We start from the raw sequence: 24,051 nt of genomic DNA, 5'->3' as shown, positions 1-24,051 counted from the left end.
GGTTAATGTGTTCCTAGGTCCTCTTGGTACAAATCAGTCTCGGAATGCAGTGGCGCAGTTAATCACAACCAGCCAGGCAAATCCCAAGAGTAGAATTGTGAACCAAGATTAGAGGGCCTTCACCGGGAAGACATCCTCCATCCTATCTTATGTTGCACTCAAATCCGGGTATAGGATTTCTCACCACAAGGGGGAATCAAGCCCTTTCCCGATACAGAATAAACAAAATAAACAAATATAAATGCAGCAAACACATGAAATGACACAGAGGTTAGGCAGGACCTCTCTTGTTTGAGGGGGAATTTGGCATCCCTAATTCCTCATTGGGGCTGGACCAGCAACAGGTCAACCATTGGTTTGGATGCAAAACCAAGGTTTTTAACACTTATATCCCCAGCAGAGTCGCCATTTTTCTGTGGTGGTCGTTTTCTTTACCTCCCCGTTTCACTTGGGAGGACGGCACGCTAGACCCTTCACGCGAAATTTGGAAGGAGAATGCGCCCGTGGCGGGATGAATTTTAGTTCAGTTCTTCCTACGATATCACACGAACTTTCTTATTTGTCCTACGAGTAGGAAAGAGAAAAAAAGATCTCAACTAAACCCTAGGAGTTTGCTAAGTGTGGGGATTTACACCTAGGCTAGAAATTCTGGAGTCCGGGGGGTCGGTTATACATAGGGAAGTGTTTAAACACCCTACATATCTGTAGTACTCTACAGGAACCTTCTCTATGTCATTGTGATTGTGTTTGCTGCTAATGATTGGGAAAGTTTCTCCTTTGTGTTAGGAGAAGGAGTTGAATTGATTAAAGAAAGACAGACAGACAGACAAACTGACTATTTTTGGTATTTTATTAGCTCGCTGAGATTCCTTGTGAACCTCATGCCTACATATCCCTAATGGAAGTCAGAGCTTAATGTAGTTCGGGGAACTAACTAGGGAAATTAATGATTTTCGGTGCCTTGTTTGAAGCTCAAGGTTGAAGCTTGAATTAAATCTCTGTTTACAGTAAAGAGACATGAAATCATCTTTACAGAGAGGTATTTGTACTATTCTACCACAAACATTGTAAAGGAGTGACAGAATAACTGGATTCATTTCATTCAAGAGGGGGACCTTAGTTGTGTGTGCAAGTATGCCAGTCAGATGCCTCTTAAATGAAAGAAAGATGCTCGTCCAAATTAGGGAAAGTGTACAAGTCTGGGGATGTGCCAGAGCATGTCTTTCAGAGTCCTAAATGGGAGACTTTGATTGAAATTTGAAATTGAAATGTTTGTTTGTTTGAATGTGGTAGAGTAGTAAAAATATCTCTCTATAGAGATAAGCTATGTCTATCTACTGTATAAAAGATTTGACTTTAGCTGGCTTGTATGAGGCCCAAGCTTGACGCTTTTTGATTGATTAATTAAGATTGACTCTGGGAGATGACTCCACTGGGGATTAATTACAGGGTATTTTTGTGTTCTGTACAAAGCCCAGAATTGAGGCTGACTCTATTTGGAGAGTGTTTATTTGATGGATTTTTATTTGGTGTTCTGTACAAAGCCCAGAATTGAGGCTGACTCTACTTAGGGAGACTATATTTGTGTGCCTTGTACAAAGCCCAAGGTTGTGGCTGACTGCTGAAGATAACTGAATTTTTGAGACTATGAATGACTCTATTTTGTGTGCCTTGTACAAAGCCCAAGGTTATGGCTGACTCTAGCTAGGGAAAACATTATTTTCTGCCTTGTACAAAGCCCAAGGTTGTGGCAGACTCTTTTAAATGAATGGAGTATGGATGACTCTATGGGAAAAGATCGTAGATGTTAGGAATCTTTGACATATGAAAGTATGGTTTAAACTGCCTTGTACAAAGCCCAAGGTTGTGGCTACTGAATGATGAAGAACTCACTGGGGGAGACTCTATTATCTGCCTTGTACAATGCCCAAGGTTGAGGCTGACTCTTGACAGGGGAGTTTTATTGTTTGGTGCCTTGTATGAAGCCCAAGGTTGAGGCTAACTGTTTTTTGTTGGTTTTGACTCTATTGAGGAGATTTTATTTATTAAAAGACTGTTTTTTGATGGAAGCTAACCCTTTCCAGGGATTTTGACTCAGGTGGTGAATTTGTATGTTAAAAGACTGACTTTATCATGTTTTTGGAGGCTGCCCCTTTCCAGAGGTTTTGACTCTTTTGGGGAAATTATTTCCTAAGAGAATGAATCTTTGGATTTGAAGGACTGATGTTTGGAGGCTGACCCTTTCCAGGGTTTTTTTTGACTGAAATGATAGATTGTGTGGAGGCTAACCCTTTCCAGGGGTTTTTGTTAAAATGAAAGAATGATTTTGGAGGCTAACCCTTTCCAGGGATTTTTGTTAAAATGATGGCAGAAAGATTATCTAGAGGAGACTTCTTGTTTAAAGCCCAAGATGAAGGCTGACACATGCTGAGGATGATCAAACATGGATCCTAGACTCTGCTAAGGAAAATTGATGAAGATAAGGGTGACAGAGACTGTCCATGTCTCTCATTCCAAAAGGTGTACTCAATGTGAAATTGAGACAAACTTAGCTTGTTTAAAGTCTGGTTTAAATTGGAAGAAACTCACCAGGGTATGTTAAGAGGTGACTAAAGACCTGTTCCTATGTTTATAAGAAACCTGATGGGTCCTTGTATACAAGCTCAAGAGGAAGCTGGAAATGCTTTTAAGAAGCCTGTGGGTCCTTGTACAAAGCCCAAGAGGAGGCTAGTCGAGGGTCCTTGTTATAGCACAAGAGAAAGCTATGTAGTTTTGAACTTATTTTGGCTCTAAGCAAATGGGTAAGAGGTTTCACCGGGAATAATTCCTCTTTGGGTGGATGTGTCCTATTTTTTTGGATTCTAAGGTTTTTGCCAAGATGTTTCACCGGGAATAATTCATCTTGGGGGTTTGAACTACAGATCTCTAATTAGGAAAGAGCCTTCACCGGGAAGACATTCTCAATCCTAGGTCATATTCCTATAATATATATATAGTTTAACTGTCCTAGGGTTTATACTCAAACGTAGTTCTAAACTAATATATATGCAGTTTATATTTGACAGTAATTTAAATAAAGACTGTAAATGGAAAGCTTGTAAAGCCTAACCTGGATGGAGTGGAGGCCTTTGAAGAAGTATGTACAGAGCCTCAACAGTAATTGGTGGATAACAGTTGAATATATGATAAACAGTTAAGGGTTTTTGAAAACTGAAGAAGTGAAGATGGACAAAGGTCACATAGGTATCTGAAGAGTTTCACCGGGAATAATGCCCTTCAAATACCAGAAGAATGTTTTGAAAACAGGAAGAAGATTTTGAAAATACAGTTTTGAAAACAAGCTAAGAAGAGAAGGTGTTTGGGACTTACACTCTATTAGAGGCCCAGTACTTTACAGTACTGGTTACAAAAGCAGTTTTGAAAATGATTTGAAATGATATAAGGTTTTGTTGTTTGAAAACCTTAATCATTTGATTTAAACGGAGGTTGAAAACAGTTTTGAAAATTGCAAAAAAAAGTCAATTTAATTAAGGTAAAGAATAAAGATCTATGCCTAATTAAGACCTAAACAATTAGGGTTTTATCATAAATTTATTTTCAAAATAATTAGGTTAAAACAAAAATGAAAACATATATTTAAAGTTTTTAAGAAAACACTTTAAAACATACTATGTTAAACCTAATTAAAACACATGAAATAAATAATATTTTTTATGATTTTTTGTTTATTCACAAAATAGGTATATTAAATAAAAAGCGTGTGAAAAATGAAGTGAAAATGATTTAATTTGATAGGTTAAATAATCATGTGAAGTTGTGAAGAGAATAGGTGTGAAAAGTGATAAAAAATTTAGAAATGTCTCCACCAAGGCTTGAACTTACGCCCTTTAGGTCACACACCCAAAACAACACCACTGAGCCAACGCGCGCATGGTGATAGCAACTCTCACTCATTTGGTTATGTTTCAAAACAAGTGATAAATCATTGAAAAATAAAAGAATCAAAAAGTCTGGGGCGAAGGGGATTCGAACCCCAGACTTGAGGCATGAGGAGACTAAGGGCGTATGGGAGGCCACTAGGGCAAACGATGAATTCGTTTGTAAAACGCATATCATTCAAAATAAAATAAACTTTGTTCAGAGATTTAAAAAATGGCGCCACCCTCCATCTTCGTCTTCAACCTCAAGCTCCAACATTTTTGAAATTCTGATTCTCTCAAATCTCAACCAATGGCCCAGGTGTAAACATGAAACTTGTTCTAAATTCACTCACGATTCTAAATATGTAACTAATATATATTTATATTAACTACATCTAACTAATTTACCAGAAATCGTGAAGAACCCTAAAATTTAAAAATCAAATTAAATGACTATACTGGAAGATAAATGAATGATGATAGAGGGTTTTCAATCCTCTGATGATGCTGAACAAGATAGAATCGAGCTATTTCTTAAAGCATGCTTAAATTAAAGAGGTGGAGTTCAGAAACTTACCTCTGAAAATGGAGGTCGTGAGGATGATAGAGAGCAACTGGGCTTGTATGAATGATCCCAAAAGCTTCCTTGTGACTCAGTGATGCTAACTGAATGCTTGTTGTAACCTCAATCCTCCTGAATTGTTCTATGGACCTCCCTCGATTTGAGCTTCAAGTGAACATGGAGAGTGATGATTCTTGAGTTACAGATGAGCTGCAGCCATCTGAACAGCTTCACTACCTCCTATGGAACGTGCCTGGATGCTTGGCTTGATTGGAAACCTTCTGAATTGCGCTATGGACCTCCAACTGCAACTGCTCCAAAGTGAGAGCAACAATGGTGTTCCTCTACTTACAGAAGTGATCCAGGTGCTTGGATCACCTCAAATGACCTCCCTTGAGATGTTAGAATGCTTACTTTCCAAAGATAAGCTCTGGTTTGAAGAAAACGATTCTTCTTGCCAAAGAACTTTGAAAAACAATAAGCATGAGAAGAGAAAGAGAAAGCAAGGAATATGGTTGCTTTGGTGTGTTTTCTGAATGAGAAAGAGGCCTCTATTTATAGGCAATTGGCTCAGAGCAATTGAACATAGTAAGCTTGCTTAGTGTAGTGAGTTTGGTTTCTTAGCCAAGAAGAAAATTTGAAAAGATCCTAAATGCAATGATGCATTTTCGGGCTAGCTTCCCCAACCATTGATCTTGTATGATCTAAGGGAACATTTCTGATTCAGAGGAGAGTTCTAATTGGCTTAGAACAAGATTCCTTGATGATTCATCATTTGCCATAAATTCAAAAATGCAATCATTACATAATCACATGCCTTTGTTTTTGGGAATCTTCTCTAATCCTTATGCAATGATGAATTTGGATGTGTGGTATGGTTTCAGATGTATTAGAGGTCGTGTAGCATCACTTAGTGAAGCAAAATGCACAAAATTGCAAAGTTCCAAATTGTACATGACCTATAATTTCACTTCATGAGGCCAACTTTGAACAAGCATAACTCTTAGCTCAAAATGAATTTGGAGAAGGTTGAACACAATTTAGAAATCCCTAAACATCTACTTCAAATCATTAGTTTGGAGTTTCTTCAAAATCCTTTGGCAAATTTGTGAATAATGAGGCCAAAGTTGGAAGAAAACTAGGTTAAAATACTTAGAAAAATTTCTAAGTGTTTATGACCTAAAACTCCAAAATTTCCAAAACTCTTAAATGATTGATCTTTTGAAAAAAGTTCCTTTGTAAGATGTTGTTTAATTTTGCAAGATCTACAACTTTCATGTTGGAAGTTTTTTGAGTTGTGTAGGTGAAATTTTGAGTTCTCACCATGCCTTAAAAAACCCTAATTCCCGACTTTTCGCTCCTTGATGAATTTCTTGGAATTTCTTTGGTCAAATGACTTTAATATCCATATATTGATGATATTGATCCTTGAAAGCCATGGTTTGACCAAAAATCTCAAAAGTCAATGGTGATCCCATACAGTTGACTTTTTCCAGATAAGGTGAGATTTTGGACTTTTGTGTAGAATCAAGATCTTTTCCTCAAATGAATGATGTAAATGGATTATATTGAGGTAGTAGAGACTCTTGAATCATGTCTTGAGTTTTGGATTCATGTCTTGATTAAAAAGTCAACTATCTTGGGGAACTAGGTCAAAAATCCTAATTGTCGACCAGAGGACAATGATGACTGTAGACTTTGAATTGAGGTGTAATGTCCAGTGGATCTTGTCATATGAGTTATTTGAAGATGATTGATGTTTTTGAATGGTCCCCTAGGGCTTTTTAGGGTTTCCCAAAGGTGATCCCTGATTTTAGTCCTTGATAGGCTCAAAAAACCCTAGTCTGGTGAATTGAGTAACTCTGTACTTAGATGACTGGGTGTCTTATCAATCATAGGTGAAATAATGAAGCTCTTGAGTCTTAGAGACTAATCCTTCTATTGATTGATCCTTTGCCTGAGTTTTGAACACCCTTGATTGAATGTCAGACCGCTCAAGGTACTTACTTTGACTTGATGAAAATCCTGAAGATATGTCATCTCAGGGGGGGGGGGGGGTCAAAAATTAGGGTATGACAGACGTCAAGAAATAGGTTCAATGGGTAATAACAAGTTGTGAGCAATATGTAGAGATCATGCTAGAGTAAATATGAGAAGCATGAATCCTGAAGTAATAAGAGGTTGAGATAATAGAAACTCTTAATGATATCTACACTCTTTATGAGGGAGTACCTAGGCTACAGGAGTACTCTTGGTAGACTCACCTATGTGATTGTGGAACTGAGGCCGGTTCCTATGGAATTTCGAGGCAGAATTCCTAGAGCCTTCACTAAACCGGGATACACGTGCAGGGCCATTAAAAGCACGGGCTATTAAGAATACACCTTAAGAAAAGGTTGTGTGCGGGTCTGATGTCTGAGATAGAGTTCAAGACAATAGTGTCACTCTTGTTGAATCAGAATCTTACTTGCTACGCAAAGGTTCAAGTCGTAGACACCTTTGCTTATGCACAGTCTTAGAAACGTTTAACGTACTTCTAAAATCACCTTTTTAAATTCAAGTGGGGGATTGTTGGAATACTTGGAATGATGATAACTTGGAGGAAGAGTTGGAAAGATTTATTGACATTAAATGAGCAATAAATGAACACAAGTAAGAGCTAATATGGAGATGAATTTGAAAAGGTTCATTTTAAGTCCCACATTGGAGGGAACACATATATTAGTAGTGTATATATATTCCAACTTTAACAATGGTTGTTGGGCCCAAGGGCACCTACAATTTTATAAAGGAGTGAGGACACACCAATGTGCCAAGAAGACACACACACGCGCGCGCCCCGCCGCCGCCGTCCGTCTGGCCGGCCGGCTCGGCTCGGCTCGGCTCGGTTCGGTTCGGTTCGGTCTACATGAATTAATTTTTTGGAACCCAAATTAATAGAAATTAATTATCATTGAATAATTAATTAATTCGGTAAAAATTAAATACTATTAAATAAGAAATTAATTAATATTTAATATTAATTAATACGAATTGGTGACGTGTCCTTAGACCAAGTCTTAACCTAGATTTTGACTAGGTTACTTGTCCTCCAAGCTTGCTGACCAAGTAATTAACGGCTATATTGACTGGGCCGGTTCAACTCTCCGCTAAATTTTCGCCCACGTTTTGGTCCACTCGGTTGGATCTTTTTGGCTATAAATACATTCCTTTCGTTCACTTGCTAATCACTCTAGAATTCGCAACTGAGTTCTTTCTCTCCTCTCTCTACTCTGCTTCATCTATATTTTCTTTCTTGCTTTTCGACTGGAATTTATTCCAGATACTACGACTGGTTTTTAAACCATCTGAAGGTGTAATTCGAACGACATATCATAGTGCAAGTGATTGTCGATTTTTCTGAACGAGCTGTTTTATCCTGGAGACGTCATCGTATTTCGAACTGCTTTGCATTATTACTGGCAGTACGGTGAAACGTCTTAAAGAAAGCGACCTAGTACGCGACTCGTCCCGATAATTTCCTTTGAGCCAATATTTTCTAATTTCGAAAAACAACAATTTTAAGACGATCTGTAACTGCCATGGCTACTGAAGAAATTATCGGAACTAATGCGTCCGCTTCTGCGAATGACAAACCATTCAAGTTTGAGGGATCTAATTTCAAACGTTGGCAATCAAAGATGAAGTTTTTCTTAACTCTGAAAAAGGTTGCCCACGTTCTGACTGAGGATATCCCTATTGTTCCTTCTGGATCAATCGAAATAACTAATGGTAAGTCAACTGCTGAATCAGACGGAACCTCCAAAAAGGACGGAGCTTCCAAAACATCTGATGGAGACTCTGCTGCAAAAGAAAAAGCCGCAGCAGATAACTTACAGCTCCGAAAAGAAATTGCCCTATGGCAAGAAAATGATTACTTATGCAAACACCATATTCTGAACAGTCTTGCTGATGACCTGTATGACTACTACAGTAATCACAACACTGCTAAACAAGTTTGGGAAGCTGTCCAAAAGAAGTATGACACTGAAGAAGCTGGTGCGAAGAAATATGCTGTCAGCCGCTACTTGAACTACAAGATGGTGGATGAAAATTCTGTGGAAGCTCAAAGCCACGAGCTTCAGAAAATTGCTCATGAAATCATTACTGAAGGTATGCCCCTCGATGAACAATTTCAAATTGCTGTAATAATTGACAAGCTGCCCCCCCAGTTGGAAAGATTTCAAAAATGTCCTTCGACACAAAACAAAAGAATTTTCAATTGAGAGTTGTCGCTACCGCGAAAAATGGATCAGAGTCGCCACTAATATATTCATCCCATCGCGGGAAAGGAATATCAGAAACCTAACTCGGAACAAGAACAAGGTCTTTCGACCAGAGAACAGGGCACGGGGGTCGGTTACGCAAGGGGAAGGTGCTAGCACCCCTCACGCCCATCGTACTCGATGGTATCCACCTATGTTTGTTTCTATCTAAAGGGTGTATCTATGTCTAAACCTAAATGCGAATGCATGCAAAAGTAAACACGGGGAAAAGAAGGAATTATTTACAAGTGTGCTCGCTTAGGCCCCGCGACCCAATGCCTACGTATCCCTTACAAGGAATCAGAGCGACCGTAGTTCGGCTCCATATTTTCTATGTTTTTGTGTTTTTTAGTTGAACAGAGGTTAAAGTCGCACTCCACGATGCTCGACCTTTGGAGACTTATACGCCTAATTATGGAATGGATTCAACATGTTCTTAAGAATGCCACAAGGGCGAGAGATAGAAGGGAGTTTGAGCGTTTCGAGGAAATCCCTAAAGCAAGGGAAACTCGAGTTACTCTATGGTTTGTGTTTTTTAGAAGTTGGGAACTTACGCCTGAATGGGACCCTAAAGCAAGGGAGATCCAAGCACTCGAACATTCCCTAAAGCAAGGGGTGTTCAAGCTTCCATTCCCTTTTTAAGATTTTCACTTTTTTATTAATGTTTTAAGTATTTTCTTTGTATTTTTTATGGGGAATTTATTCAAGTATTTTTATTAAATGTTTTAATGTTGTAAAAAGAAAAAGAATGAAAAATTGGGAACTAACCTATTTTCTAATCTAATGTTATTCTAATTTCTATTAAAGATCTACACTAAATCTAAAGAAGATTAACAAAAAAAAGTTGTTTTAACAACTAAGGGCGTTTTTGGTATTTGCAAAACATAGAAAATATTCACAAAAAAAGCAAGAATTAAAATCTAAACTAGACAAGAAAATATTCACAAGTATATTGTATTTTTATTCATGTCAAAGCTATTTTAGGATTAAAACTAAAAGACTATGTATTTTTATTTAATGAACCAATCACAATTCAAGAAAAATCAACAATTAAGAATCCAAAAAAACTATGGAATCTAAAAATCTAATTGATTAAGAAAATATATATTTTGTCATATTTTTATTTAAGCAAAAAAAACAATTAGTAAGCAAAAAAGAATAAAAGAGAGAAAACTAATTTTTATATTTTTATATATCAACAGGGGGTATATCAGTAAAAGCCAAATGCACTAAAGTCCATGTTAACAACAATTTGGGCCTGATTCAGGGGGTGGGGAGAATAATAGCGCTACAGCCCAATCCAGAAATCTATGGGTGCATTAGGAGATAACGGGTATAATCCAAAAAGTAACAAAGCCCACACGCGTGGCCCAGATCACACTTCACGTTTTTCCACATTTTGTTATCATTATGCATGCAGCTCTTTTATATCACATGATTTTTATCAGTAACAACATAACACAACATGGAATCAATTGGGCCCTTTTCCACTTAAGTCAAATAAGACAAAATAATAGCCAGGACCAACCAGAATGCAACACGTCATTTCCAATCATTTAATAAAGGACAAAAAAGAATCAATTTAAAACAAACGGATCCAATGGACACTTGCCACGTACACAGACGGAGTGCCAACCACCATGCACACATAGACGCCGGAGAACCACCTCCGGTCATCTTCTCCGGTCATACGGCCACCGTCCTTCCATGAAAACACTCAGACAATACAGATTCACACATGATTCGACTCGGTTTTCGATGCCGAGTCTAAATCCGAGCTTCGTTTTCTCTAATAATCCTTCCAACTTCTTATTCGAACCAAAACGTAAAGCCCTAATTTCTACCAAGCTCACCAAAATCAACAACACGCACATTCGTCCAATCATCGTCATGTACACACTTCAAATATATGAGTTAACGTTTAAACAAACATCATTTTCGCACAAACAAAAATCAAACCTCACGAATCCATAACTGAATATCGGTGCAAGAGTCTATGGCATGCGATCTATTATGCTAAGAGGATCTAGAAGCTTACCTGTTTGGATCTTGAATCAAAGAAGGATGAAAGAAGAACTCTGCAAGTTTCTGAGCTCCTCGATGATGAAAAGATAATAGCTCCTGACCGTGTGACTTCGATCTGAGAAATAAACTCAGATTTGCAAGATTCTTGAAGTTCTCAGTAATATGACGAAGATCCACTAGCTTTTGCCATTTGCGGATGATTCTGAATCGTAGATGAAGATGATGCTTGTCAAGGTAGAAGCGAGTGGTGGTGGAAACGGCGATGGAAGTTGATGGAGGTGGTTGCGGTGAGGAGAGGTGGTTGCGGTGATGAGAGGTGGTGGATGGTTGAATAATTTGTTACGGTGGCCGGGAAAGTTGGTTGGAGAGGTTAGAGGCGGTGGAGAGGAGAGGATGAAAGAGAAGAGAGAATAGAAAGAGAATGGAAACTGAGGAGAGAAAAATGAATCATCCCCGTATTCATGAAGGGCCTGGGTTTATATAGGGGAGGTTCTTTGGTTCATGATGTGTTTAGTTGTTGTGGGAATTTTCTAAACTTCGTGAACAAGGGTGGTCTATTCCTGGCAAGTTCCTTACTGCTTTCTCGTTCCAAAAAATGCATGGCTCGTTGTGGTAATACCTTGGGGTCATGCTGAAACTCACACATGCCTTGCCATGCTGCAAACCAACCATGATGCCCACTTTGAGGACATATATCTCTTGCTATGGATCTCAACACGACTCACTCTTGGGCTCAGTCTAAAGAGGACGTGTAACCCTAGATGTTTGATGTTGGAGAGTTCTCTAAATTATGACTAAAAGTATGAGAAAACTGGTCCCAAACTCATAGCATTGTTGCTGCAAAACTCTGCGCGCGCGTGCCTTGGCTTGGCCTCGAGAACCTGGGTGAAACACGACTAGACGAGGGCATGACTTTGTGACTTTATATCACACTCAATATGTACCCAGAATTAATGTTCTTGAGCCTATTGTGAAGAACTCATGGAGTAGAACATCTTGGTATTGGCATGGAGTCCATAAGATGCTTATGTTTTCCTAAAATCAACCTTGAATTATGCCTGCCACGTGCTTGATAAATTGCTCACGCATGCCCTGGATTTTTGCCCCGCAATATGCCTTGACCAAATGTGATTCTTCGAATTTTTTTTCCTTTGCATCTTTCGATTCATACCTCTTTTGAAAAAACCCCCAACTACAATATTGTAAAGGGCTATGAAATGAATATTTTTGGTGTTGACCTTGTTTTGATTTGATGCCTAGAAGTACGTGCAATCTGGGGTCAAAGTCAGCTGCTTGACAAGTTTCAAACTCTCTAAATTTTTCTAAGTGTGGAATATGGTTTCCATGTGATTCTTCCAACTTTCTCGTCTTTTATCTCTTTAACCAGGCCTCAAGTGAGAAAACTTCCAACTAGAGAATTGTAGAGGGCCATGATTTGAGCAACTTTCATGTTGAAACTTTCTTGAGGAAATGCCTTGAGATGCGTGCAATACTTGCATGAAGTGGGCTAGTCAACCAAATTCCCAACTATTCAAATATTTTCCTAAGTATAGAACTTGCCTTTTATGGAAATTTCACATTTCAACTATTTTCCATTTTTGGTAACTTTGACATTTTCTTGATTTTATTTCATTCCATTGACTTTCTTTGACCGATTTTCACCCAAAAATCAATATTTGACGGTTTGACCCTGATTTTGACCAAAAAGTCAATTTTTCTGATTCTTTCCAGTTTCAGGTGAATTTCCCGATTAATCCGCCTCTGATCCGATTCTCAATCGATTAGCAACCAAAGACCCCCAGTACATGATATTTCTCTCAGACAGCCATATTCTGCATCCACATCCATTTTTCTGATTAATCAATGACCAGAAAGTCAACAGGGTTGGCTTTGGTCAGAAAGCCCTAATTTGACGATCTTGATGAATCTGAAGCCTGTATCATTTAATCTGAACCCTGTCTTGGAGGGAGTGAAATCCTGATCTTTAGGGGGACTTCCATGAGAATAATATTGTGCAGTCAAGCCCTCAATCTTTCTCTTTTACTCACAGATACCCCACACATTGAACCTCTTTTTCACCAGTTTTCTTGGATAGTGACAGTGATATGGATGAATGCCTTGGATGAATGGCCTATATGGAGTATGTGTATGAATGTGACCTAAAAGCCAGTTGGAAATAAATATGGGCAAATTTTGGGGTGCAACAACTGCCCCTATTCAATCTTCTTGGACCTGAATGTACAAACGTCTTGGGTTTCGGACATTTAAGGTGTAAGTGGATTGAATACCCGAAAGTACCATCAAAATTTGCATTCTGCGGTAACTCAAAGAGTGTTGAATGTTATCAAAGGATACCAGCCGAAGGTGGACCTTACACAGGTTGCTAACCTCAGTTAGACTTCAAAAAGAGACACAGCCGAAGGGTGACTCGATAAAGGATGAAACCAGCCGAAGAGGAATCTGATCCTAGTTTGCTAACCTCTGTTAGACTTCAAAAAGAGACACAGCCGAAGGGTGACTCGATAAAGGATGAAACCAGCCGAAGGGGAATCCGATCCTAGTTTGCTAACCTCAGTTAGACTTCAATAAGAGACACAGCCGAAGGGTGACTCGATAAAGGATGAAACCAGCCGAAGGGGAATTCGATCCTAGTTTGCTAACCTCAGTTAGACTTTAAAAAGAGACACAGCCAAAGGGTGACTCTATAAAGGATGTAACCAGCCGAAGGGGAAAACGATCCTATTTGCTAACCTCAGTTAGACTTTAAAAAGAGACACAACCGAAGGGTGACTCTAGATCTGAAAAGGTATGCCAATAATCATTGGACTTGACTGAAGAAGACTAGTAACAACTAGACTCTATTGGGGATGTTTATGAACACTGAATTCGAAAGAGATGCCAATAACTATTGGGCTTGACTGAAAGAAAGGCTAGTGACAGCTAGAACCAATCAGGGGATGCCAGTAAACACTGGGCTTTCAAGAAAGTATTGGTGCTTGCGAAGCATAAGAATTACATGGATCCCTCAGACCAAAGGCGGGGTGTAATCTTCAAGAGTGGCATTCACTCGAATTGCCACACACCAAGTATGGGTTATCGAAACGATTGAACTCAGCAAAATGGGAAAATAACCAAAGAGACAGTGATCTTGAAGGAGACTGACTCTGTATCCAATCCACACTGGAGGGAGAGAGTGAGACTTCTTCTGGGGATATACTACTTTATGCCTTTGGAGCACATACAAACCTGGCTTATGCATTGATGCATGTTTGAATTTTTTCATGGCGTAATGCTCCATGTTCATGGAAATGCTACGCTTTTTGTAGATGCAATGTGAATGCGATGATTTCTATATGCAAGAGAGGATGAATGAACATCGGAGAGGGCCCTTTTGTCTGAAGAACTCTGTGGGGATTCTTTTTGCTTTCTTGACTTTGTAAGGCCACCAGATGGTTTCTTGGACGACCCCCAGTATGTCACTTCTGTAGGGGAGAACTTACACCAGAGGGGCCGTATCGTCATCTTGTTTGGAAACCTTGAAGATTGCACCTCCCCTTTTTGAACTTCCACATCTTTGTCGAAGAATAAGGGAATCTAATCAACACTGCGGAGCATTTGAACCTTGGATGAGAGTTCCCCAGAGAAATAAACTCTGGTATTTGTGGGAAAGGAGACCTTTGGGTTCCATATCGACAGAGATGTTTGGTTGATACTTCTTGAAGCGTAGGTACTGGCATCCTACTGTGCTGAATGATCGGAGATTCCTGCAAAACAAATCAAGCAAATATGCCCCAGGTATGATGGCTCTACCTCGTCCACCATCCCAAGTACTCAAAATTTTTAAGCAATTCTATCTGTTTTAGATCATGTTCTTTTTGTAGGACTTCGATGTTAGAAATGCAATGCTTACCAAAATAATTGGACGTTTTTGTAAACAAAATGGTAAAAGTAAAATGGTGTAAAAAAACAAAATTTGAGTGAAATATCTTTTTATTAATGAAGAAATAAATGCCTAACATAGGCGAGTACATCAGGAAGCGGCCCCCTTAAGGAGGTGGGCCACCAAAAAGGAAAACAAATAGCATTTACAAACATGGCAACGTAAGAACAGATCCCACTGAGTTCCAATCTCGCTATGCCTCGCAGATCTTCAATATTCCTTCTGCTTTACTTTCCGAAAAGGATGAATGAATTGATCTTTTACCCTTCTGAGTCCTCCAATGAGGTGACCAAGCTATGCTTAAAGATCTAATGCACGACGCAGTCATTCGCTTTTTGTCCCTCTTTTGCCTGGATCGCCCTTTCGGGTTTTCAATCCACCGGGTCCCCTTTTTTGCCTAAGCCGCCCTTTCGGGTTTTCAACTTAGCGGGTGTACTTTATTTCTTTTTCATTCTTTTTCCTGATCTTCCCTTTTCTTTTACTTTTATTTTTGATCAGGTTTATGCGAAGTATTTTTTAACCGCGTCGGCATTCATGGGAAGTGGGAAGTCTTCGCCATCCATAGTTGAGAGGATCATGGCGCCACCTGAGAAGACTTTCTTTACAACATAAGGCCCTTCGTAATTCGGAGTCCACTTTCCCCTAGGATCGTTATGAATAGGCAGGATCTTCTTGAGCACAAGGTCACCAACCTGAAAGTGTCGAGGTCGAATCTTCTTGTCGAAGGCTCTCTTCATCTTCTTTTGATAGGCTTGCCCATGGCATATTGCCGCTAGTCTCTTTTCATCAATGAGGTTCAATTGATCAAATCTGGTCTGAACCCAATCAGCTTCACTGAGCTTCACATCTGTTAATAACCTTAATGAAGGAATCTCAACCTCAACCGGAAGAATCGCTTCCATGCCATATACTAATGAGAAGGGAGTTGCCCCTGTGGAAGTACGCACCGAGGTACGATAACCATGTAAAGCAAAAGGCAACATCTCATGCCAATCCTTATAAGTGATCACCATCTTTTGTACAATCTTCTTGATATTCTTATTGGCCGCTTCAACTGCGCCATTCATCTTTGGCCTATACGGGGAGGAGTTATGATGCGTGATCTTGAAGTCCTCGCATAGTTCCTTCATCATCTTATTATTGAGGTTGGATCCATTATCAGTGATAATTCTCTCAGGAACCCCATAACGACAAATTATATGGTGTTTGATGAAGCGAGTCACTACTTGCTTGGAGACATTTGCGTAAGAAGCAGCTTTAACCCACTTGGTGAAGTAGTCAATAGCAACAAGGATGAAGCGATGTCCGTTGGAGGCGGTGGGCTTAATTTCCCCAATCATATCGATGCCCCACATAGCGAACGGCCAAGGAGATGTCAACACATTCAGAGGAACCGGAGGTACATGAACCCTATCTGCATACACTTGACATTTGTAACATACCACCACATGGTTGAAACAATCGTGTTCCAGGGTCGACCAATAATAACCTGCTCTCAATATTTTTCTAGCCATGGTGTGCCCACTTGCATGTGTACCGAAGGATCCTTCATGTACCTCTCGCAGGATCTTTGCTGCTTCGTGTCTATCCACGCATCTGAGCAACACAGAGTCAAAATTCCTCTTGTACAACACACCTCCGACAATGAAGAACTTGGCAGATAGTCTCTTTAGAGTTTTCCTGTCCGTAAGGGAAGCACCCTCCGGATACTCTTGGGTCTCCAGAAATTTCTTAATGTCATAAAACCATGGTTTCTCATCAGGCACATTATCAATAACACCACAGAATGCAGGCTCATCCAACCTTTTGATCACGATTGAGGGCGCTTCATTATCCCATTTGACTTTGAACATGGATGCCAAAGTGGCCAAGGCATCAGCCAAATGATTTTCCTCTCGAGGGATATGATCAAAAGTGATCTCATCGAAATATTGAGCCAGTTTCACAACATATTCTCTATAAGGAATCAAATTGGGGTGGCGTGTTTCCCAATCTCCGTTAATCTGGCTAATCACCAAAGCGGAATCTCCATAAACTGCAAGATTTTTAATCCTCAAATCAATGGCGGCCTCAATACCATATATGCAAGCCTCGTATTCAGCCACATTATTAGTACAATCAAAACAAATCCTGGCCGTGAATGGAATATGAAAACCTGTCGGAGAAGTAAGCACAGCCCCAATACCATTACCCAATGCATTAGAAGCACCATCGAACACGAGCGTCCATCGCGCCCCTGGTTCAGGTCCTTCCTCCTGATCTTGACTCTTGGAGGTCTCCGCCACACACATTATATCCTCATCAGGAAACTCAAAGTACATGGACTAATAATCATCCACAGGTTGGTGCGCAAGGTAATCGGCAATTACACTACTTTTAATGGCCTTCTGAGTAGTGTACTGTATGTCGTATTCTGTCAAGATCATTTGCCAACGGGCAATCCTTCCTGTCAATGCTGGTTTCTCAAATATACATTTGATCAGATCCATCTTCGAAATCAATAGAGTGGTGTGAGTCAACATATACTGTCTCAGTCGGCGAGCAGCCCATGCTAAAGCACAGCAAGTTTTCTCGAGTAGTGAGTATCTTGATTCACAATCGGTAAACTTTTTGCTAAGGTAATAAATTGCGTGCTCTTTTCGACCGGACTCGTCATGCTGACCCAGCACACACCCCATCGAATTCTCGAGGACCGTCAGGTACATAATCAAAGGTCTACCTTCCACCGGAGGCATGAGGATTGGAGGTTCCTGCAAATACTCTTTAACCTTATCAAATGCCTTTTGACAATTGTCATCCCACTTTATTGCCTGATTCTTTCTCAATAGCTTGAAGATAGGTTCACACGTGGCGGTAAGGTGTGAAATGAACCTTGCAATATAGTTCAACCTTCCTAAGAACCCACGAACCTGTTTCTCAGTTCTCGGCTCAGGCATCTCTTGTATAGCTTTTACCTTGGCGGGATCGACCTCAATACCCTTTTCACTTATGATGAAACCAAGCAGCTTTCCTGATCTCACTCCGAAGGTGCATTTATTGGGATTCAACCTTAACCTGAACTTTCTTAACCTTTCAAACAATTTCTTCAGGTGGACAAGGTGTTCCTCCTCAGTATGGGACTTTGCAATCATGTCGTCCACATAGACCTCAATCTCTTTATGAATCATGTCGTGAAACAAAGTCACCATAGCTCTTTGATAGGTTGCCCCAGCATTCTTCAACCCAAACGGCATGACCTTGTAACAAAAGGTGCCCCAAGGAGTAATGAATGTTGTCTTTTCCATGTCCTCGGGTGCCATCTTTATTTGATTGTAACCAGAAAAACCATCCATGAAGGAGAAAACCGAGAACTGAGCAGTGTTATCTACCAATACATCGATGTGAGGAAGCGGGAAATCATCCTTTGGGCTTGCTCTATTCAGATCTCGATAGTCGACACACATTCGTACCTTCCCATCTTTCTTAGGTACAGGTACAATATTGGCGACCCATGGCGGATAAACTGTTACCGCAAGAAAACCTGCGTCAAACTGTTTCTGAACCTCTTCCTGGATTTTCTTGGACATGTCAGGATGTGTTCTCCTGAGCTTCTGTTTGACCGGTGGAGAGTTTTCTTTAAGAGGTAACCTGTGCACAACAATATCAGTATCTAATCCAGGCATATCTTCATAAGACCAGGCGAAGATATCAGAATACTCTTTCAACATTCCAATCAACTTTTCTTTCACATCCTCATTCAAAGACGCCCCTATTTTAACCTCCCTTCTCATCTCTTCGGTGCCAAGATTCACCGTCTCAATAGGCTCTTGATGTGGCTCGATCACTTTCTCTTCTTGTTTCAACAATCTGGTCAACTCATCAGGGAGTTCACAATCTTCTTCATCCCCTTCTTCAGCGGTATAGATAGGATTGTTGAAGTCATAACGAGGCATAGCAAGATCGTTACCAACAGAATCTGGAGGAGCGATAGATCTGCATGGATTATGATTTATGCTTTATTTTAGAATGGAGGGATGATTATGAGTGAGAAACGTTGCCATTTTTTATTATTATTATTTTTATTTAAAACAAATATAAAAGTAAAAAAATGAAAGTCAGGGAGCAAAATATTTGAATGCAAAAACGTCCTTTTATTAATGGTTTTAACATTGAAAAACAACAAATGATGCCCTACATGTGTTCACTGTGTCTTGGGCAGAACACAGGAATTATTGTATGATAAACAAAAACAGACAGTATTACTCTTGATCAGAAGCAATTGAGATGATGTCCTCGGAAGACCAGTTGAGAAGCTTCTGTCCTGGGACACACGGCTTGATCCATTCTTCAATGTCATAATCGCTATCCATATCATCATCAGCAGCACAAATATGGTCCTTGACGATGCCAGCACTAGAGAACTTGATCGGAACGAAGGTTCCGGGCTTCTTGGAGGCCTCATTAGATGAACTCTGACCCAACTGATATCCAATCCCACATTTATCCTGCTTGATTGGCAAATCCAAGACTCGGCCCCATCCTTCAGGATGACCAGATTCAACCACAGCTCTAGCCTCCTTTAGTGAAGACATGGGAGCCTCCAACTTCTTATTATCAACATAAGGGATCTTGATAGTCTGGACAGCCTCAAAGGCTTGGCAAGGCGTCTCGTGGACCTCTCCTTCCACATCAATATACCTGAAGGACGCAAGATGGCTTACCACGTGTTCTTCCTCCCCACATATTGTGACTATCTTTCCTTGAGTCGCGAATTTGAGTTTCTGATGCAATGTGGACGTCACGGCCCCAGCGGCATGGATCCATGGACGTCCCAGGAGACAACTGTAAGACGGGTGGATGTCCATCACGAAGAAAGTAATAGTGAAGAGTTGGGGACCTATCATTATTGGCAAGTCAACCTCCCCAAACACTGACCTCTTCGACCCATCAAAGGCTCTCACTGTCAACTCACTTGGCCTTATCTCGACACCAGAATAATCTAGCCTCATCAAGGACGACTTTGGCAATACATTCAAAGAAGATCCATTATCCACGAGAACACGTGATAACATAGTCCCTTTACATTCCACTGATATATGCAAAGCTCTATTGTGGTTTCTACCTTCGGAAGGCAAATCTGCATCAGTGAATCCCAATCCATTACCAGCATTGATGTTTGACACCACTCCTTCAAGTTGATTCACTGAGATTTCTGGAGGGACAAAGGCAGAACTTAGAAGCCTCAATAAAGCATTTCGATGCGTCTCCGAACACAAGAGCAACTGTAAGATCGAAATCTTTGATTGAGTTTGACTCAGTTGGTCAACCACTTTATACTCACTTTTCTTGATGATCTTTAGGAACTCTTCCATCTCTTTGGCCACAGTATCTTCAGATTTAGGGCTTTGCCCCTGGTCCACTGCATCCTCTACCACTCTTTTCCCTTTTGCTTGAGCTAGAGCTTCTGCATCGTCATCACGAGTATTCTGGGGAGGATTGAAAATACGACCACTTCTCGTCATTCTTCCAATTCCCACAACATTATCAACATCTTCTTTCTCAACCGGCGCTTTAACCTCATACTTGGCCCCTTGGTAGAAAACTTCTCCATAATTCCATGGGATTGCTTTTTCACTGTTATATGGGACGGGACCAGGAAGTGTAATAACCAAAGGGGGTGCTCTTGCAGGAATTGGAATCTTGGCAGGAGTATACGGGATAGATGCCACGTTAACTGCGTTTTCAACCATTTCAGGACGTCGCACACGCTCAAACTGTAGATACCCACTATCCATCAACTGTTGAATCCCATCTTTCACCTTATCACAAACTGATGAAGTGACCATGCAATTAGTACAGAATTCTCCACAACCATCGTATAGATTCATCCTCAACAATTCCTTCTTCAATAATGGCAACAATGAACCCAATTCGATCACATCCTTAACCAGGTGAGTGTCTTCAACAACCTCAATAGCATTTGCCGCATGGGTTCCATGGGAGGCATAGGATTCTGAACAACATTAGGTCCTTGAGTAGGAGTAAACTCGATGGCTTTAGAGTCGAGAAGATCCTGGACTTTATGCCTCAATGCTTTACAGTTTTCAATATTATGTCCAGGTGACCCAGAGTGGAACTCACATCTTGCATTGGCATCCCAATTGGCAGGCAACTTAGCAGGAGTGGCCAAAGTCCTCAATTGGACCAAGTTCAAATCGAGGAGATATGGCAATACTTGTGCGTATGTCATTGGGATCGGATCAAAAGCTCTTTCTGGCAATTTCGGTCGTTGTTGGTACTGACGCGGCTGATACCCTTGTTGTTGATGTTGGAAGGGAACATTTGGGATAGTCACAGCGGCTACTTGTTGATGAGCCTGATTTCTGCCACTACCATAGTAAGCAGCACTCGTTTCACCTTCTCTTTTCTTAGCAAACCCATTATATGGCTTCTTTCCACCAGCCCCAGAGGAGGAACTAGCAGCACTTGGATTCTGTATTCTACCAGCCTTAATTCCACTTTCAATTCGCTCACCAATCATAACCAACTCGGCAAAACTTGAGGATGCAGAGCAGGCGGAGTAGTATTGACCCTCTAGAGTGTTGGTGAACAGGTCCATCATTTCTCTTTCCAACATGGGTGGCTCGACCCTAGCCGCCAGCTCGCGCCATTTCTGCGCATATTCTTTGAAGGACTCATTAGCTTTCTGGGATAGATTCTGTAACTGAGTGCGATTTGGTGCCATGTCAACATTATACTGATACTGCTTTATGAAGGCATCAACCAGGTCTCTCCAACTTCGGATGTGAGTTCTCTCCAACCTCATATACCATTCCAAGGATGCCCTAGTCAGGCTATCTTGGAAAAAGTGCATCAACAGTCCTTCGTCCTCAGAGTATACATGCATTTTGCGATAGTAAGCTCGGACATGTGTCTTAGGACAGGTATTCCCCTTGTATTTCTCAAAATCAGGTACTTTGAATTTCGGTGGCACACGGACGCCAGGAACCAAACCCAAATCACTGATATCCATACCAAGTCCTTGGCCTTCCATGGCCCTCATCCTTTCTTCCAGACCTCTAAACATCCTTCCAGCATCATGTGGAAATCCCCATTCACTTTCAGGAAACAAGTCCTCATGTCGGTCCTCTTCCAACACGGGGATAGCAGCAGCCCTTCTGATTTGTTGTGTGGTTTGTCCTTCAGGAGTAGGCTGGGGAGGCCCACGAGGATTACCTTGATTAGCAGCAGGAGGAATTACACCAGGTCCTCCGATCACAGGCTCACCATTGACACGAATATCAGCAGGATTTCTTTGCGGGGGGTCCGCAACAACCTGAGCAACTGTGTCCATCCTGATTCTGAGCTCTTCTTGGCGATCAGCCATGTTTTGCATGACTTCCATTAACTGAGCCATCTGAGCGGTGACCTGAGTTCTCATTTGGATAAGATCATCCCTTAACTGATCCATTTGCAGTGAATGATCAGCCCTTGTGTAGTAGCGATGTGTAGGTGGAGGTGCAATTGCTGAAAGAGAAAACCTGGTTAGTTAAGCAAGAAAACCATCTGGTGTACCTGTCATATGTATGAATGCATGAAATGCATGTGTGCATGAATATGTCATGTTCTATTATTTTTAGGAAACTTTAGTTTTGTCTCAAACCAACAACACAACATAATAGAGGGAACTGAGATACCACCAAAAATGAATAAGAAAACTCCATTAGATTTATAACCAAGTTCTTGACATAATCAGAATCACAAATCAATCCGCTCTCATGAGCCAACAAAACAAATAAATGGAACTAAGGACCCCATCCAACAAGTCTGGTGGTGGTCCAAATAACAAAGTCATCACTAAGCGGGATCCCCCATGTCTACATGACGGAGGGGACTCTCCCCAATGTTCTTATCACTCCAGGTCTTCATTTCTTCAAAGAGCTTCTTGGTCTCAGCACGGGTTGGCCTCTTAATGATCTCTTGAATCAGCAGGTCTTTTCTGAAATGCATTGTTTCCATGTGGCGATTCTTCACCTCCCAATACCTAGCTTCTTCTTGAGTTTGGGCGTTACTCTGGTCTTTTTCTCTTATCTGACCCTTCAGCTTTCGGATCTCTTCATAACACTTCTCTATGGTATTCTGGCGATCCAACAAGAGTTTGTCTGCTTTCTTGCGACGAGATTTCTCAAAATTGGCATTTTCAGCCTGAATCTGGAGTCTTTCAGTCAACTCTGCCAACTGAGCCTCGTAATGTTCTTTTATCTTCTTCTCTTGGGTTTCAGTAGTTTTAGAATTCACAGTCATTCTTGGCCTCTTCTGAGAAGTGCTCCCCCTAGCATACAATTCTTCAAGCTCTTTTTCTCTCATTTTCAACTTGTGAAGAGCAGAAAGCTTCTCTTGCCTATCAGTATTCATCTTAACTTGCATTGTTTCCATTTGTTCAGTCAACTTCCGATTCTCTTCCACAGTTTGGTTGTAACGGGGCATGGAAACAATGTTGGGTTGTTTACCAGCAGGAGGGTACAAAGGGTCCTTAGGAGGGAAAGGCATCCCTTGAACAGCAACCACAGATTCGACCCACTTAGTATAATCCTCATAAGTAGCACAATCTCGCTGACCAAAATGTTTCTTATCTCTCCAGCAAATACTCTTCCAAGCCTGCACAGCTTCTGCCATTTGTCCAATGTTGGTGGCCACATGATAGAAAATGTTCTCAGCTATCTCTGTTTGCTCAGGTGGACTGATAAAAGCATATCCAAATGTTCTTCTGGCCAAAACGGGGTTATAGTTGATTCCGCCCCTAAGACCCATGAGAGGTACGTTTTTGAACTTTCCGCAACTCATAATAACTTCCCTGTCATCTAAAGCGCTATTGTACCAGACAATATCTTTAGCCCTCAGCCCCATAATCCTTTCAGCCCATTTAGATGTGTGCCTATTATCAACGAAAGCTCCACGCTCAGGCAGATGTGACCTGAACCATCGGTATAACAATGGAGCACAGAGTCTAACCAGACCTCCTTTACCTCCCTTTTGACCATTCTTGTGATGAATGGAGTGATAGACATCCCCCAAAAGTGTAGGAACCGGATTCTGCAAGATGAATATATGAATTGCATTCATGTCAACAAAGTTAGGAACGTCTGAGAATAACACGATGCCATATATACTTAGAGCCAAGATAGCCCTAAATGTGTCCCATTCCTTTGCTTCAGCAGCCTCACAACCCCTTTTAACCAGAAACTCCATGCAAAAACCAAAACCTCCTCCCTTCTTGGTGAGATTTGCATCCACGACCGACTTGCTCAAATAAAGAGCCTT

General features: G+C 40.7%; 1 pseudogene; it reads right to left on the bottom strand.

Moving 5' to 3' along the window:
- LOC131649307 (uncharacterized) overlaps window positions 1–22,201 on the bottom strand; it is a 22,536-nt pseudogene extending 335 nt beyond the window's left edge.
- Between the last annotated feature and the right edge of the window lie 1,850 nt (window positions 22,202–24,051).

This window comes from Vicia villosa, linkage group LG2 (genome assembly GCF_029867415.1).
Source record: "Vicia villosa cultivar HV-30 ecotype Madison, WI linkage group LG2, Vvil1.0, whole genome shotgun sequence".
NCBI lineage: Eukaryota > Viridiplantae > Streptophyta > Magnoliopsida > Fabales > Fabaceae > Vicia > Vicia villosa.
Note: the sequence above shows the minus strand (reverse complement) of the source record. Positions and strands in the feature narration are given on the sequence as shown.